Consider the following 16,295-nt stretch of genomic DNA (forward strand, 5'->3'; position numbering starts at 1 on the left):
ATTATATAAGACCAGACCCAGTACTATATTATATTATACATTATGTTGTATTATACCGGGTATTATATTATATTATATTATATAAGACCCGGTCTTATACTATAATAAAATAAGACCGGGTCTTATATTAATTTTTGCTCCAAAAGACACATTAGAGCTGATTGTCCAGCTCAGTCTTATGTTCAGGGAAACATGGTATACACAACACCTTAGTAAATGCAAAATGCTAGGTACACGTCAGTAAAACTGGCAGGTGCAGAATTCCACAACTATTACTGACTGTGGTCCCCTTAGTCTAAAAAGGTAACCACCAAGAAGCATTCCATGTCAGATTCAGATTCTGAGACACAAATCAGTTCGACAATCCGTGTTATTCATTGAATTGTGTCCCCTCAGAAATGATATGCTGGAGCCCAGCTCCCCAGGACCCCAGAATGTGACCATATTTGGAAACAGGGTATCTACAGAGGTAATCAAGCGAAAGTGAGGACGTTAAAGGGAGCCTTAATTCATTGTGACTAGTGTCCTTAAGAAAGGGGGAAATTTGGACCCAGAAACAGACATGCCTAGGGAGAAGTCGGCCAACTATAATCCTGGCACAGATCCTTCCCTCACAGCCTCAGAAGGAACCAGCTCTGCTGACACCTTGATCTCAGACTTCCAGCCTCCAGAATGGAAACAATAAATTTCTGTTGTTTAAGCCACCAGTTTGTGATACTGTGTTACAGCAGCCCTAACAAAGGCAAACAATGTCAGTTTCCAATTAAAGAGAAAAGTGTCCTTCTGTTTCTTTGTGAGGGATACTTGGGCATCTGATGCTTCTCAGATTCCACAGGGCTTATTCTAAAATCGTTACCAGGTACATTCATCAAGCTCCGGATAACCTACTTGTCAGGTCGATCAGAACCAGCTCTGGGGGGACAGGGCATCACAGCAGGCTCTGTTGTGCAGTCTTCAGTCTGTAGCAAATGTCACAAAATCAGAGATCCAAAACATCTGCAAGTTCACCAGCAAGAACCAGCAAGTGATTTACCATCCTTATAAAACTGTCCGTACCCACCCCTGCACAGCCAACTCATACTCTCTTTTTCCTTCTGTCAGAACGTCACTCATGGTCAGCTTCTAGCTTCACGCTGGTCTGAGAACTGGGGACCACCGTCAGCACTCAGACACCTAGGGACCCTAATCAAGAGGACCCATTAAAAACCCTCAAAGAGATGATTTTCTTAAACTGAATGCTGCATTAGTAGAACTAAACACACTGGAGAGATGCCCCCGAAGAAAATAAAAAGCTTTCGATATGCATTAAAACTGGAACCCTACCTGGTCTTACTCAGTAACCAGAGGGTATGGGAGAGCGAGCAGCAGACCAACTTTGTTGAGATGGCTGTTCAGAGTCATAAAGGAGACTTGTCTGTCCAGTGTGCAAAGCCAGTAGGCATTTCCCCTGCAGGGTGACTGTCCCCAGTGCCCCGGCTACCTTTACCCACTACAGACCCTTCTTGGGCAATCTGTCCTAGGAGGCTCCCTAGGGACCTTTAAAAAACAAAACAAAACAAAAAAACCAGGTGTCCATCTCCCACTCTTAGAAATTCCAATTCGGTGACTCAGGTGGCGTTTAGGAACCAGCATTTTAGGGAGCTTCCCCGGCAATTCTGATGCACACCCAGGGCCAAGAACCTAACCGTGAATCAAAGTCAGTCCAACTGGACCACCCCAAGAAAAGGAGAAAGCGCCCGGTGGAGGTCAGGAAAGTGGGATTCCAGTGCCAGCTTTGCCAAGTGACCCCACTAAGTCTTTTCTTTCTGAGCCTCAGTTCTTCCCCTGTCAAAGTGAGAGGCTAACCTAGAACTTTTCAGGCCTCCCTTTTTTTAAAGATAAACTTCCCTTGATTCACTCTAAGATGCCCTGCAAAGACATCTTCCTTTTCTTCTTGGATGTACTAAACCCAACTGTTTTGTGGCAGTACTTCTGGCTGACCTTGGCTGGTATCTTACCCATAGGAGAGCTCCTCCAACCCTGTGGGGGAGGACCCTGGAGTGACAGGTGCTGAGCCCAGTAGAGAGGCCCTTGCGGAGAAAATTAAGCCTCTTCAAGTGCCCTCAATGTAATCTCTCAAACCCAGGAATAATCTCCACTCCCCTTGAAGATTTGCCATGCATGACCTTGGACTACACTCAGGAAATATCTTCACTTACATCAAAGTAGGTCCTAGGCAAAGTGTCAAGTAATTAAATGGGCTATCTTGAAGCAATGCAACAGCAAAAGAAAGGAGTTTTAATTTAAGCACACAGAGCTTTCGGGCTCTCTAACCTGGCTACTTGAGAGCAGTGCTGAAGGAAGCACGGAATGTCCCCGCTGTTCTGCAGGAATTCATTCCACTCAGCCATATGAGAAAAAGGATACATCTCTCTGTGCATCAAGTGGACTCTGGGGATGAGTGATGCACCACAACAATTCACCAGAACATCAGGGTCGATGAGAAACACTTCAGACAAGTGAATTTACCATCTTCAATTCAGTGACAAAAGTTACCAAGCAGACGGCTTAAGTGCCCTCTTCAGAGATAAAAACAGAGAGGCAACCATTTGTTTCCATCTAGCTGTCCTCTGCAGGTGCCTTCTAACACTCAACAAGTATTTAGCAAGGATGTGCTTCACTCATTCAATACCTGAACCCCTAATTCTCAACACGTGACCTAAAAAAATATTGCTCCCACGAGACACTGCTTTTCCGCCTCAACGCTACTCTCTTCCTTGGCTCAGATCTGGGAAAGATTTACTTTTCCTTATCCAACACTAAGCTCCATAACCAGCAAATCTTCATCACCAATTACTCATTAAAAATTTTTTGTTGAGTACCTACTAAGTGCTGGGCATTGTTCTAGACACCTGGGGACACAGTGCCAGAAGACAGTTTCTTTCATGGAGCTTATATTCTAGGGTCATGAGGTAGACGATATATGAATCACATATGTAATATCAGGGAATGCTAAATTATATGAAAATAAAATAGGAAGAGGCTGAGACTGGGGGCTAGGGGGTGGCAGGGAGACCTCTGAGAAGGTGACACTGAGGCCGACTCCTAAATGAAGTGATGTGTGAGAGAGCACCTCCAACCTACAGAAGCTAGGAAGAGGAGATCCAGCAGGAAAGCTGGAGTTGGAGTGGCCAGGGCATAGGAGGAGAACTGGATAAGGATCGTGGCATGGGAGCCAGGAGAAGAAAGCGTCCTAAAGAGAGAGCAATCAGCCGGCGAACTGCTGCTGAGAGGCTGCAGGAGACGTCGACAGACAGTGCCACCTGGAGATGGCTGTGTGGCTGCAGGGACGGGGCGAAAGCTGAATTGGAGTGGGTTCAAGACAGAATGAGAGGGAGGAAACGAAGCAGAGAGGAGGACAATTCTTTCAGAAATACGTACTGGGCCAGTACAGGAAAGGGAGAACAGCTGACTGGAACACAGGGTCAAGAGTGTATGGTTGCTGCAGCTGCTTTTTCCTTCAGATGAGCGACGACTGCATGTTTCTCGTGGAGGTGATCCATCAGAGAGGGAAAACTAGTGCTGCAGGAGCAAAAGGAGCTGCATGCATGAGTGAAAGCCTTGCCTGCCAACAGAGAATGGGATCCGATGCTCACGTGGTCACAGTGCACATGTGGTTATGGTGCAGGTAGGAGAGCAGCTTTAGCGTGAAGAGATGATGAAACTAGTTTGTAATTGCTTCCTTTGCTCAGTGAGATAAGCCAAGTCATCAGCTGAGAGTTGGGGTGGGGACAGAAACCCAGTGGACCCGGCTGTGCCAAGAGCCCCCCTTGAGGTTGGCAGTCATAATTCAAAAGTGAGATGATCCAGATGACTGCGTGTTTTCTCCAGCCGGGTTCATCAGCCTGGGGAGGGGGCACAGGGGACACAGGGCGGGGTTTTCCCAAGAAAGATGGAGGGAGAAAGAGTCAAGGTGACGGTGTATGCAAGCACCTCAGCTGGGGAAGGGGGGAGGTGACAGGACAAGAGAAAGATGATGGACAATGAAAAAGTGGAAGGGTCGCCAGGTCAGAGGCCCTGATAGGGTGAAGGCTCGGTGGAATTGCATAGTAAAGGGAGTAAGATGAAAGAGAGAAGGGGAAGGTCGGCCTGGAATGTCTGTCAAGTTTGGTTGGAGGTGCAATTATTGGTCTACAACCATGTTTTCAAATGATGGGCTGCAAGTTTAGTGGATAGTAAAATCAACGTCGTGGGTCATGACCAGCAATTTTTTTCAATGAAACAATAAAAAGTGTGAGTCCATTCTACCTAGGAAGGGTAAATATTATTTTGGGAAACCTGTTTCAGTTACATATGTGTGTTTGTATTGGCCATCACATAAGATGTATTTCTCCTGTAAATTGGGGTTTAAAAAAATCTTCAAGGACAGTAGGGCAAGGTTTCTCATCTTGGCACTGCTAGCATTTTAGATCACATAATCCTTTGTGGCAGGACCATCCTGTGCACTACAGGGTGTTTACCAGAACCCCTGGCCTCCACTCATGAAATGCCATAGCACCCCTTCCTCTCCTGAAGTTGTGACAGACAAAAATGTCTCCAGACATTGTCAAATATCCTCCGGGTGGCAAAACTGCTGAGAACCAGTTGTCTAGAGATAACCATGAGGGGTGACTGACGTAGGGTAGAGAAAATGATAACTGAAGGAGAGTTGATCAAGGGATTGCACAGGGTGGACAATCTAGACAGATGTTCAAGTCACCAAAACTGTCAATGGGAGGGAGAAGTGTGGGCCAGATGAACAAAATCTTCAAGGAATGAGGCCAAGCGACCCAGAGGACTGCAGATGGGTGTTCTCCACCCTGGCTTCCCATGAGAACTCCCTGGAGGACTTACCCATCAACAGCCAGGGCCCTCCCAAACCAACTACATCAGAATCCCCAGGTGGTTCCAATGTGCAGCCAGGATGGAGAACCCTAGAGAAGAGACCCATCCTACAAGGCCCAGCTCAAGAACGACCTCCCTCATGAAAATTCCTGCCTCATGTCACTTTTCATACACCCCACTACCATGACCAATTTTGCTTTGTTTATAACTTACACGTGAAATCATTAGAAAAGACTACAAGACCCTAAAATTAAGTGGCTAAAAACAGAACAAGTGTTTATTTGCTAAAGAATTTTAGAATTAGGGGATCCACTAGTCGGGAGGGGAGCCTTTTAAGGGAATATCTTGTTTTGAGCTTTGGGTCATCCAAGCCTCTCAAGGACACCCAGGTACGTGAGGGTCACCAAGAGAAGCCAAGCACTTAGGCGTCACTGATAAGCATTATTAGAAATGTGTCCCCTCTGGAGACACTGTAGTAAACACTTGTTAAAATAATGGCTATTGAACTTAATTTCCTCCAAAAAAAATGCACCAATCATCAGATTACGACACAATTTAAACAACATTTCTCATCTGGTCACCATTTTCTTCCCAATACTCTTCACATGTAGCCAACTATTATTCATTAAAAGAAATCAATGACATCAAGTATTGAATATGTATGTGTATATGATGAAAAAGCAAAAAGTAAAAAACGGGAACCAGAGACTCTCTAACAGTCCTCTTCACCTTTCCATGTGAATCCATTATAGAATATTTAAAACAATACCTGACCTTCCCTGTTCATTAAACACATACATCTATCTATAAAACATCACTAAATCCACAAACACCTACAACAGTTACAGACAACAGTTAGGTAATATAACCCGGATATTTATTTTTCCTCCGCTTGTGAAATTCATAAAATCGAGTTATCTGGCCTTGATTGGCATTCTAACTTTCGTCCATGATAAGGCAGAGCACCGGCTGGATGAGAACACAGAGGAAGCTGTTTCTCTAAACCAGCTGTTCTCAAAGTGTGGTCCGTGGCCAGCAAAGTCAGCGTGACCTGGGAGCTTACTAAAATGCAAAGGATCAGACCCCACCCAAGACATAAAGAACCTGAAACTCTAGCCACAAACTCTGGGTTTTAACAAGTCCTCTGGGTGATTCTGACGCATTCAGGCTTAGGAACCACTGACTGAATCTAAATCATGGTTTTCAAATTGTGCAGCAGACCAGGGTCATGTGGTATGCACTTTTTAAAATATGGATGGAGGTTCCATGGCTTTTGAAAGTTTGGTTTTAGCAGTAACTGCCAAGAACGCATAAATTTTATCAAGTTGCAAAAATCACAGTAGGAGGCAGGATTGAAAATGGTACAGATAGAGCAATCAGCCAAGCAATCGTGTGGAAGGAGAGCTGGGTTCAAATGCCAGCACAGCCACTGAACAGCACCCCTCTGGGCCCCAAATCGGAAAACCAAGTTTGAGGAGATGCTGCTGCTTCAGTTGGCCAGAAGACCTCCCTTCCATGGACTGCCACTTGTCTTCCCTGAGAATAGGATCAGAGAAAGTCAAGGAAAAGGAGAGCGCCTCCTACGAGCTTTCATGATCTTTTGTGTCCACTACTCTCTCAGGGGATTGAGGTAAACAGCTTTTCCTGAAGCCATCTTTTACACGCAAGAAATTTACCAAAAGTTGGGAAATCTCAGGATTTTAGAATGTAATTCACTGAAGGTTTCCAAAGAGACAAGAGGTTGGTGCATGCCTCAGAGAAAGCAAGCGTGATATTGCCCAGCTTTTGTTTTCAAAGTGGTTCCAGATGAGTTTCCCATTTATTAACCAAATAATATTTTAAAGTGTTTTCATACAGAAAAGCCTGTGTGTTTGAGAAGATAAACCACTCAAGGTATACATGGAGCAAGTGAATCATCCCTCACTCCCCACTACTAATTTTAAATAATATTAAGTTTTGTGTGTCCTTTCACATCTTTCTCCAAGGTCATCAATATAGGGCTTCCTCTTTTTTAAATCAGAAATAGGATCATACGATACTCTGCAACTCCATTACATTTACTATATCATGAATATCCCTCACAAATAATCCACAGTATGGATCTATAGATCCTATTTTATTAATCCTACTGATGGACATGCATGTTGCTTCTAGTTTATTTACGTCAATAAACATCCTCACACACAAATCCTTACAGGCTGATGTTTTTATTTCTGTAAAACAGGATTCCAGATACGGGATTTTGGGTCATATGGCATACATGTTCCAAACTCTCACGGAAACTGTGTGATTTCCCTAAAGCCTACAGCAATTCATACTCCCCACAAGAGCCAAAGTTTCCCGCCCTCCACACATCCAACAGAGGATGCTACCAACCATTAGAGCGTGGGTCAACTGGATGGACAGAAAACTAATCTCTCTTTGCTTTTTAATTTGCATTTCCCTTACCATTATGGGGCTTGAGAGTCTTTTCGTGTTTACTGACCAGTTGCATTTCTTCTTTTGGAGATTGTCTATTCATATCCTCTGCTCATCTTTCTATTGTGTTGTCCTTCAAGTGCTATTTAATCACACACTTACCACTCCCCCGAGTCTGTTACATACATAAAGGACACAGACTATCACCTCCTAAGAACTCAGTGTATGGGACTGAGGGGATGGGATGTCTTCTTAGCATGAAGTATGTGATAAGCCCTCAAAAACAACTGCTGAATAAGTGGACAGCTGACATGGAGAATTTGTTAAGATCGCAGCTAGATGAGTAAAAAGGAAATACAAACATTCATTTCTTGTTCTACATATTCAGAATAGCATTACTTTGGCTGAAATTAAATTACCAGTTAAGAGAAAAACAAAACCATGATATTGGCAATGACTCTGAAAATGCATTGTGAAATGGGTGGTAGTCTTAATTCGTAGCTCAGAGTGACACATAAATAAAGGCTCTCACAACCAAAACATTCTGTACCCAGCCTTGTCCACTAGTTGCCATTTAAATGGCACCTGCCACTAAGTCGAGGGTTGTTAGGATGGTCAATGACAGGAGAAGCCTACCGTAAGCATTTTGTTTTTTGTTTTTTATCCCCACCCCCTTCCAAGATATTTCTGCCTTTCAAAATCTCCTGCTTATTGGGTAAGGAGGTGTGGGGAGGGCCTGCAGGGCGAGTTTGACAGAGTTCAGATTCCTTAACTCTTTTAACTTTAGGCAAAACATCTGGTTATACCCACCATTTATCCCCATTATTTGTAATAGTTCTCTTTGGCTTATGTTTTAACTAGTCTCCTCATTAAATATAAAAGTAATGGGATTAAAAAGTTCTGGGGGAAGTACTGTAATTAAAAAGGCACCAGTAGGGTATGTTAAGCTATAATTCTGACCCTGCTTATTAAGTTTTCCTTCTTGTCTTTAAAATTTTTTGTACCCAATAAAAATAACTTTGAATTATTTAACACTTTTTTAGTACTTCCTGTATTGGCCAAACATCACCCAAAATCTCCAAGAAAACATTATGACTCAAAAGTTCTGGAGCAAAAATGTCACACATCACAAGTTTTAGACACTGTCCCAAGAGTCTGGGCATGCCACATACACCACAACACACACAATACATAGCCTGTTAAATTGACAGACAACTCTCCAAAACACATAAGTGTTTTCTAACCTTTTGAAGTTACAAAATCTTCTTAATAGGAAAAAAAAAATGCAGGAACTTTGATCCAGTCATGAAGTTATAATAAGAATCAGGCAAGAGGCAACATAGCACAATTTATAAACTTTGTTAAGAGAAACATAAAAAATCGATATCAGTCGTAATATCTCTGTCACAGAGGATCATAAGAGACCACTACGAACAATGGCACACCAACAAACTGTATAATCTAGAAGAAATGGATATATTCCTAGAAACATACAACCTAACAAGACTGAATGATGATGAAATAGAAAATGTGAACCGACCAATTACTAGCAAAAAGAATGAATTAGTAATCCAAAACCTGCCAAAAACAAAAGTCCAGGACCAGACAGCTTAACTGGTGAAGTCTACCAAACATTCAAAGAAGAACTAATACCAATCCTTCTCAAACTCTTCCAGAGAATAGAAGAGAGGAGAACTCTTCCAAACATATTTTATGAGGTCAGCATTACCCTGATACCAGAACCAAATAAAGATGCTACAAAAAGAATTATAGGCTAATATCCCTGATGAACAAAGATGCAAAAATCCTCAACAAAATATTAGCACACAGAATTCAACAATACACTAAGAGCATCATACGCCATGATCAAATCGGATTTATGAAATGGATACTAGAATGATTCAATAGCCACAAATAAGTCAATATAACACAGCACATTAACAAAGTGAAGAATAAAAATTATACAATACCTTGATAGATGCAAAAAAAAAGCAGTTGACAAAATTCAACATCCATTTACGATAAAAACTCTCAACAAAGCAGCTACAGAGGAAACATACCTCAACATAATAAAGGTCGTATATGACAAGCCCACAGCTAACATCATACTCAATGGTGAAAAGCTGAAAGCTTTTCCTCTAAGATCAGGAACAAGACACAGATGTCCACTCTTGCCACTTTTGTTCAACATAGTATTAAAACTCCTAGCCAGAGCAATTAGGCAAGAAAAAGAAATAAAGGGGTATCCAGAGTGGAAAGGACAAAGTAACACGGTCACTATTTGTAGATGACGTATTATATACAGAAAACTTTAGAGATTCCATCAAAAAACTGTAAAAACTAATGAATGCATTCTGAAATGTTGCAGGATACAATATCAATACACAAAAATCTGTTGTTTCTTTACACTACCAATGAACTATCAGAAAGAGTAATTAAGGAAATAATTCCATTTACCATTGCATCAAAAAGAATACAATACCGAAGAAAAAATTTAACCAAGGAGGTGAAAGACCCACACACTGATAACTACAAGACATTAATGCAAAAAATTGAGGAAGACACAAATAAATGAAAAGTCATTCAGTGCTCATGGTTTGGAATTAATATTGTGAAAATATCCATACTACCCAAAGCAATATAAAGATTCAATGCAATCCCTATCAAAATTCCAATGGCATTTTTCATAGAAATAAAACAATCCTACTATTTGTATACAACCACAGAAGACCCCAAATAGCCAAGGCAATCTTGAGAAATAAGAGCAAAGCTGGAGGCATAATGCTCCCTCACTTAAAACTAATTACAAAACTATCAGCATTAAAACAGCGTGGTATTGGCATAAAACATACACATAGATAAATGGAACAGAGAGCCCAGAACTAAACCCATGAATCTGTGGTCAATTAATTTACAACAAAAGAGCCAAGATTATACAATGGGGAAAAGACAGTATCTTCAATAAATGATGTTGGGAAAATTGGACAGCCACACACAAAAGAATGAAACCAGCCCACTATCTTACACCATACATAAAAAACTAACTTAAAATGATAAAGACTTGAATATAAAGCCTGAAACCATAAAACTCCTAGACGAAAACCTAGATACAATAGTAATAAACTCCTTCACATAGGTCTTAGAGATAAATATTTTTAATCTGACACCAAAAGCAAAAGCAACAAAAGCAAAAATAAACAAGTGGAATTACACCAAACTAAAAAGCTTCTGTACAGCAAAGGAAACCATCAACAAATTTGGTGGGATTGTGAATTGGTGCAGGTACTGAGGAGAACTGTATGGAGGTTCCTCGAAGAGTTGAAAACAGAATTACCATATGATCCAGCAGTTCTACTTCTGGGTATTTATCCAAAGAAACTTAATACACTACTTTAAAAAGGCATATGCCCCCCAATGTTCACTGAAGCATCATTTGCAATGGTCAAGATATGGAAGTAACCTGGGTGTCCATCGATAGACAGGTGGCTAACGAAGATGTGGCATATATATGCAGTGGAATATTGCTCAGCCATGAAAAAAAAAAGAATGAAATTTTACCATTTGTGACAACATGGATGGATCTAGAAGGTATTATGCTAAGTGAAATGGGTCAGTGAAAGACAAATGCCATAAGATTTCACTCATATGTGGAATCTAAAGAACAAAACAGATGAACAAACAAAACAGAAACAAACTCATAGATACACAGAACATTTTGATGGTTGCCAGATGAGGAAAGGGAAGGGATTGAGATGTACAAATTGCCATTGTGGAAGCAGTCACCGGATGTAGAGCACATCCGGGGAGTATGGTCAATAGTATTGATGGTTATGTATGGTGTCAGATGGGCGCTAGACTTGTTGGGGTGATCGCTTCATGACTTACATAGATGTCGAGTCACTACGTATGTTGTACACCTGAAGCTGATATGGTATTATGTGTCAGTTACAGCTGAAATTTTTTAAAACGTATGAAAAAAAGAAACTGTGGTATATATGTATATGTACAATGGGATATTATTCAGCCATAAAAAATAATGAAATCTCGCCATTTGTGACAACATGGATGGACCTCAGGGGCATTGTGCTTAATGAAATAAATCAGACCAAAAAAAAAAACAAATACTGTATGATCTTTCTTGTTTGTGGAATCTAAAAAAAACCCAAGCTCATAGATGCAGAGAACAAATTGGTGGTTGCAAGAGGTGAGGGGTGGAGGTGGGATGAATGGGTGAACTTTTTTAAGTTTAAATAAATTGAACGAAAATGTTTTTAAATAGATAACTATTACGGTAGAAGATTTGGGAATGAAGATTAAAGAGTTTACAATGACACTTCTCTTTTTATTTCGGCCTCAATGAGAAAACGTCCCTTTTTTAAAGTTAAATTTTATTATGTTTATTTTACACATGCACAAAAATATGTGGCATATGTAGTTATAAAACATAATGGTAAAATGACTAAACACATCTTAGATTAAGTTTTTTTTTTCTGAGCATAGTTGGTAAAAATTTATATTGTTCATCACCTGTAACCATACTGAACTACTCTTGGGAACTAATAATATGTTGGGAAGGAGGAGTGGAAGAGTGGGGGAATCAGTATAATTTGGAGATATAAATGACAGAAACTAGACTAGAACACACACACACACACACACACACACACAGCTCTTTGTAAAACCTGACTTCACTTAAATATACTCTGGGGAGGTGTTTGAAAAACCCTGAACAAGTAGGTTTAGCAGTAGATAAATTCAAGACACACATAAGCCTATGCCTGTAAAGAACGTCCCCAGTAACTCATTCAATAGGGTCAACGAAAAAAGTTCACTTTTCCTTTAGAAATAGAAGCACAACATTAATGCCAAAAATAGAGACTTTTAAGAATTCTTTAGTGTCTCCTTGATAAACCGAGTGGGTACAAAGGCAGAGGGAAAGCAGTGACTTCCCTAATCCGAACAGCCCTGTGTTTCTGTGATTCCAGGTACCACCTCTAAGACGGGATGGAGGCTTTCTGCAACTGATTTGATTCACTCCTAAACTAGATATGCTAATTTTAGATAAATGTACCTTGGGCTCTGGGTGTTGTCCACAATTCTAGGGCTTAATGAAAAAAAATAGCATTCTTGCAGATATCTCCCCCCCGCCCCCCTCCCCTCCCCTCTCAAGGCCACTTGCCATACCCACAACCCCTCACTTTTTGTGTAGATACCCTAAATCAGCAATCAAGGGAACATGGCTGACATTCATACCGGAGGCACTTAATGAAATGGAAAGGAAGGAGCATCCTAGCCCTTGACATCACAGGGCACGTCTCAGAGATAAAAGCTTTCCGTCTCTCCTCCCCCCACCATCCCCCGTTTCTGTGATCCCTTCAAGCCTCTCCAATGATGAAGCCCCAGTGCTGACATGACCTCAAATACTATGGCATCATTTCAACAAGACACCAAGGAGAAAGGCTGGCAAATTCCTGCATTCGGCTGATTGTAGATCAGCAAACACGCCCTTCCCCTGCCCCTTCACAAAGCAAAGATCACAATCTATTTCAAAAGTAAAGATTCCCCACTGCCCCACTCCTGAGAAGTCGCCAACTCCAAGCTCTAGAGAAGGGACGAGGCAGAGCGCAATCCGACGAATGCCGTAACTCAGCACACCAGGTAGTATTAGAAGCCAAAGTAAGTGGTACTTAGAACACCAGGGTACTTGTAATTTGGACGTCCATGCTCCAAAACCTCATCCCTGCCCTACTGTCGTTAGCTGTGTCTTGGACAATGCTAACACTTCAGCTCATTCCTCCCTCATCTCCTGGAAATAACCGGAGGTGAATTGTCACAAGACACAGGGATTCTGAATCAACTCCCTTCGGCCAGTCACCACAGCTCTTCACGGGCAACAAAAATCCGAGTTTCCCCACGCGTCACTGACGCCCCAACTTCTGGAAACACCTCCCGCCCCTTACCTCGCCTGCACGAGCTGGCATCGCGGCAGCAGCAGAGCACGCAGCCGCGGGCGCTGCTGCTGTCGCCGCCCCAGCCTAGGAGGCGAGTGGAGGTTCGGGCTGGTCTAGGGCCCGGGGGCGATCGCAAGCCAGGCCCTCGGCCCTGAACCGCGAACCCGGGCGCCTGTTTTCCTGCAGGGAGTGAGCTCCCGCGCTCCGCGGAGCAATCCGGCGAACCCTGGCGCCGGGAAGACGCTCTGCACCCGGCGCCGGCGGGGAGAAGCCACCCGGCGCACGGCTCCTGCGGAGCGCCTGGGCGGCGGGGGCGGCGGGGAGAGGGGCGTGTTCCTTGCGCCTCGGAGCCCGGACGCCGCGTCTTGGCGGGACAGGGAAAGGAGGCGAGTGGAGCGCGCTGTCCCTGACGGCAGCCCGGGGCCCTCAACCCGGGCTGGACCGGCCTGGCGACGCGCTGCAGCCCGCGCGCCCTTGCGGGGACAGCCGCCGTGCTGACCCTGCGCGGCAGCCTCCGCGCCTGCCTCCTCGCCAAACTTTTCGGGCGAAAACCGCTCCTGTCTCTCCTGCCGGGGCGCCACACGATCCCCGGGGCCCAGAAACTGTTCACCCCCGCGCCTCCGCAGCCAAGACCCACTGAAAATATGGCGCCCTCGAACGTCGTTCCTCGGTCCCCTCAGGGAATCCCGAAATGCCAGTCTCCAGGACCCCCGGCTCCCTGTGGGCGCGAAATCTCAGCTGGTGGGGCCGAGGAAGGGGAAGGTGCCGCTCGTCCAGTGCGACACTGACTCCAAATTCAGCGGCACTGAATCCAAATCCTGCTCTCGCTTTTCGCCCCGCGCTGCCCGCGTCCTTCAGCCACAGCAGTTTGCTGGTGGAGAAATTGCCAAGTAAAGGGGAGCCGTGGAATCGGCAGGTCGGAGAGTCCGGGACTGGGGAAGGAGCTCCGCACCGCCGGGCTGTCTTTGCCCGGAGCCTCGGCCCGAGACTTGTTTGCAAAGTGGCGCTGAGTCGGGGCGGCCAGTGCTGGAATGAAGCCGCTCCGCCCGCGCCAACTCTCCTGGCGCGGGCGCCCGGCCGGGGCCGAGGGGACACTCCAGGCAGGCCAGGCTGCTTTTCAAAGCCCAGTTACCGGAAACCCAGCGGGAGCCCCGGAGGGGACCAGCTGCCCACCGCCAAGAATCCGCTTTTGGGCGCCGGCTGCGAAGCTGTTTGCAAACCGCTGCACCCGGGTCGAATGCAGTGAAACATACATGTGCAATAGACAGGTGCATTAATTTTATTTTATTTTTATTTTCCTGCAAAAAGCCTTCCTAGAATATCAAATCTGGGAGCTTTGAGGGTTTTTTGGTTTTTCTTTCTTCATTGGCATCACTCACGAGATGCAAAAGGGAGGAAAACACCACCCACATTTTCCTTCTGTCGGGAGGGAAAAGACACGAGAAATTCATGCAATGTGCATGCAGCTGGAGGAAGAGGAAAACCCGAGTGAGCCGTGCGCCTTACCGGGGGATGCATTTACTGTCTCATTGCAGAGCGCCTGCCCGGGAGTGCAGCCGGCGTCCCCCTGCGCGCCCGGCGACCGCTCTGCTCCCGCAGCCTCTGCCGCTGCCGCCGCCGCTGGCTCCGGGCGCGGAACAAGAGCCGAAGGCGAGCGCGAGCGCACGGCCCGCGAGCGCAGGGAGGGCAGGAAGCGCGTCATCACTCGGGGACGGCGTGGCCCCGCGCGGCTCCAGTCCGGCCGCTGCGCCGCGCAGCACCGCAGCTGGGCCAGCACCCGCGCCCTGGAGCTCTTCCTGGGTCTTTACCCGACGATCGGGAGCTTGGAAGGTCCGCGAGGGAAGGCGATGCGCCAGCCGAGCAGTCGCGGGGAGAGGAGGGCGCAGGGTGACCCCAGCTCCCCAGAATTCGGGCTCTGCTGTGTCAAGGAGATTGGGTTGGGCGAGGGAGAGGGGAGGGAAGCGGCATCTCGTGGAATGGGGCCCCAGGCTCCGCAGAGCGCTTCCCCCGACCACTGGCCAGGTCCTGGAGGGAGACAGGTGTGGTGCAACGAAAAGACCTTGTCCGGCTGTGTGATTCGGCTGCGATGCCGCTGGCGGGAACTGGCGGGAAGACTGTATCTCTCTGCAAGTGTTGCACACTCGGACACCGAAACTGCGGGTCAGAGGTCACTTAGGTTTTTCGAGAACCGCTTTAGGGTTGGGGGACGTACTCTATTAAATTGATAAGAAAAAAATGTTCTCCTGCCTACTATGCCCTTGAATAGTCATTGATATACCTCTTAGATTTACACAGTCATTAGGCCGACATGGAACGAGGTGAAGGTTTTTAACGGGACGAGGAGACAAATCACAGAACACTGTATCATGTGATCTCGTTTTTAAAAACTATGATATACCAAGGGACTCAGTAAAGAATGGACAGATAAACACCAGGATGTTAACTAGGTCTCTCAGTGATTGGTGGAATTATGGGTGATTTTTCTTTTTCTGCTTAGTTCTAGTTACTGAGTTTTCTGTAAGGGACACATTACTTTTGTAATTTCAAAATAAAAGTTTTTAAATAAGAAAAGAACTGGCTTTTTCCCCCCATCCCAATACAAAACGACCAAGGTAGAACCCTCTTCCTAAGAAAACAAGTAGCAAATTTCTTCAATTACTCAGAAATGAAACTACTGCAACTTTATAGTGTTTCTCAGAGCACGAAACTGCTGTCTCTATAAACTGGAGGAGAGTGAGTTGATTTTGTAAATTGAAACTGTCTTGAAGAAGTCCACTGAGACATTGGATAAGACTGGACTTTCTGTAAGAACAATAGCATGTCTTTGTCTAGGCTGATGAACTTGATTTTATTATGACTGCAGAGATCTTTATAACCTTAGGGTGCAGCTTTATAACTTATTGCAGAAAATAAATTTTATAAATCAAAAAGTACAGTCAGAGAACCAATTAATTGGCAACTTGAGAAAGTCCTAAAAACTGCACAAGTAAAATGTTTCTGTTCACATTTTTTTTTTAATTGGGGAATACTGGGGAACAGTGTGTTTCTCCAGGGCCCATCAGC

General features: G+C 44.6%; 1 protein-coding gene across 5 annotated transcripts in view; it reads right to left on the reverse strand.

Moving 5' to 3' along the window:
* The window catches only part of TLN2 (talin 2), a 419,393-nt gene extending 404,528 nt beyond the window's left edge, over positions 1 to 14,865 (reverse strand). For 3 of the 5 annotated variants that reach the window (XM_033107584.1, XM_033107586.1, XM_033107581.1), the window contains exon 1: positions 14,739 to 14,865. The gene's annotated coding sequence lies outside the window, so the exon portion shown is untranslated. Of the gene's footprint in view, positions 1 to 13,241; positions 13,261 to 14,738 lie in introns of those variants that run through there. The other 2 variants (XM_033107583.1, XM_033107580.1) reach the window with 2 other exon arrangements.
* Between the last annotated feature and the right edge of the window lie 1,430 nt (positions 14,866 to 16,295).

The sequence above is a fragment of the Rhinolophus ferrumequinum genome, chromosome 6 (assembly GCF_004115265.2).
Source record: "Rhinolophus ferrumequinum isolate MPI-CBG mRhiFer1 chromosome 6, mRhiFer1_v1.p, whole genome shotgun sequence".
NCBI classification, from domain to species: Eukaryota; Metazoa; Chordata; class Mammalia; order Chiroptera; family Rhinolophidae; genus Rhinolophus; species Rhinolophus ferrumequinum.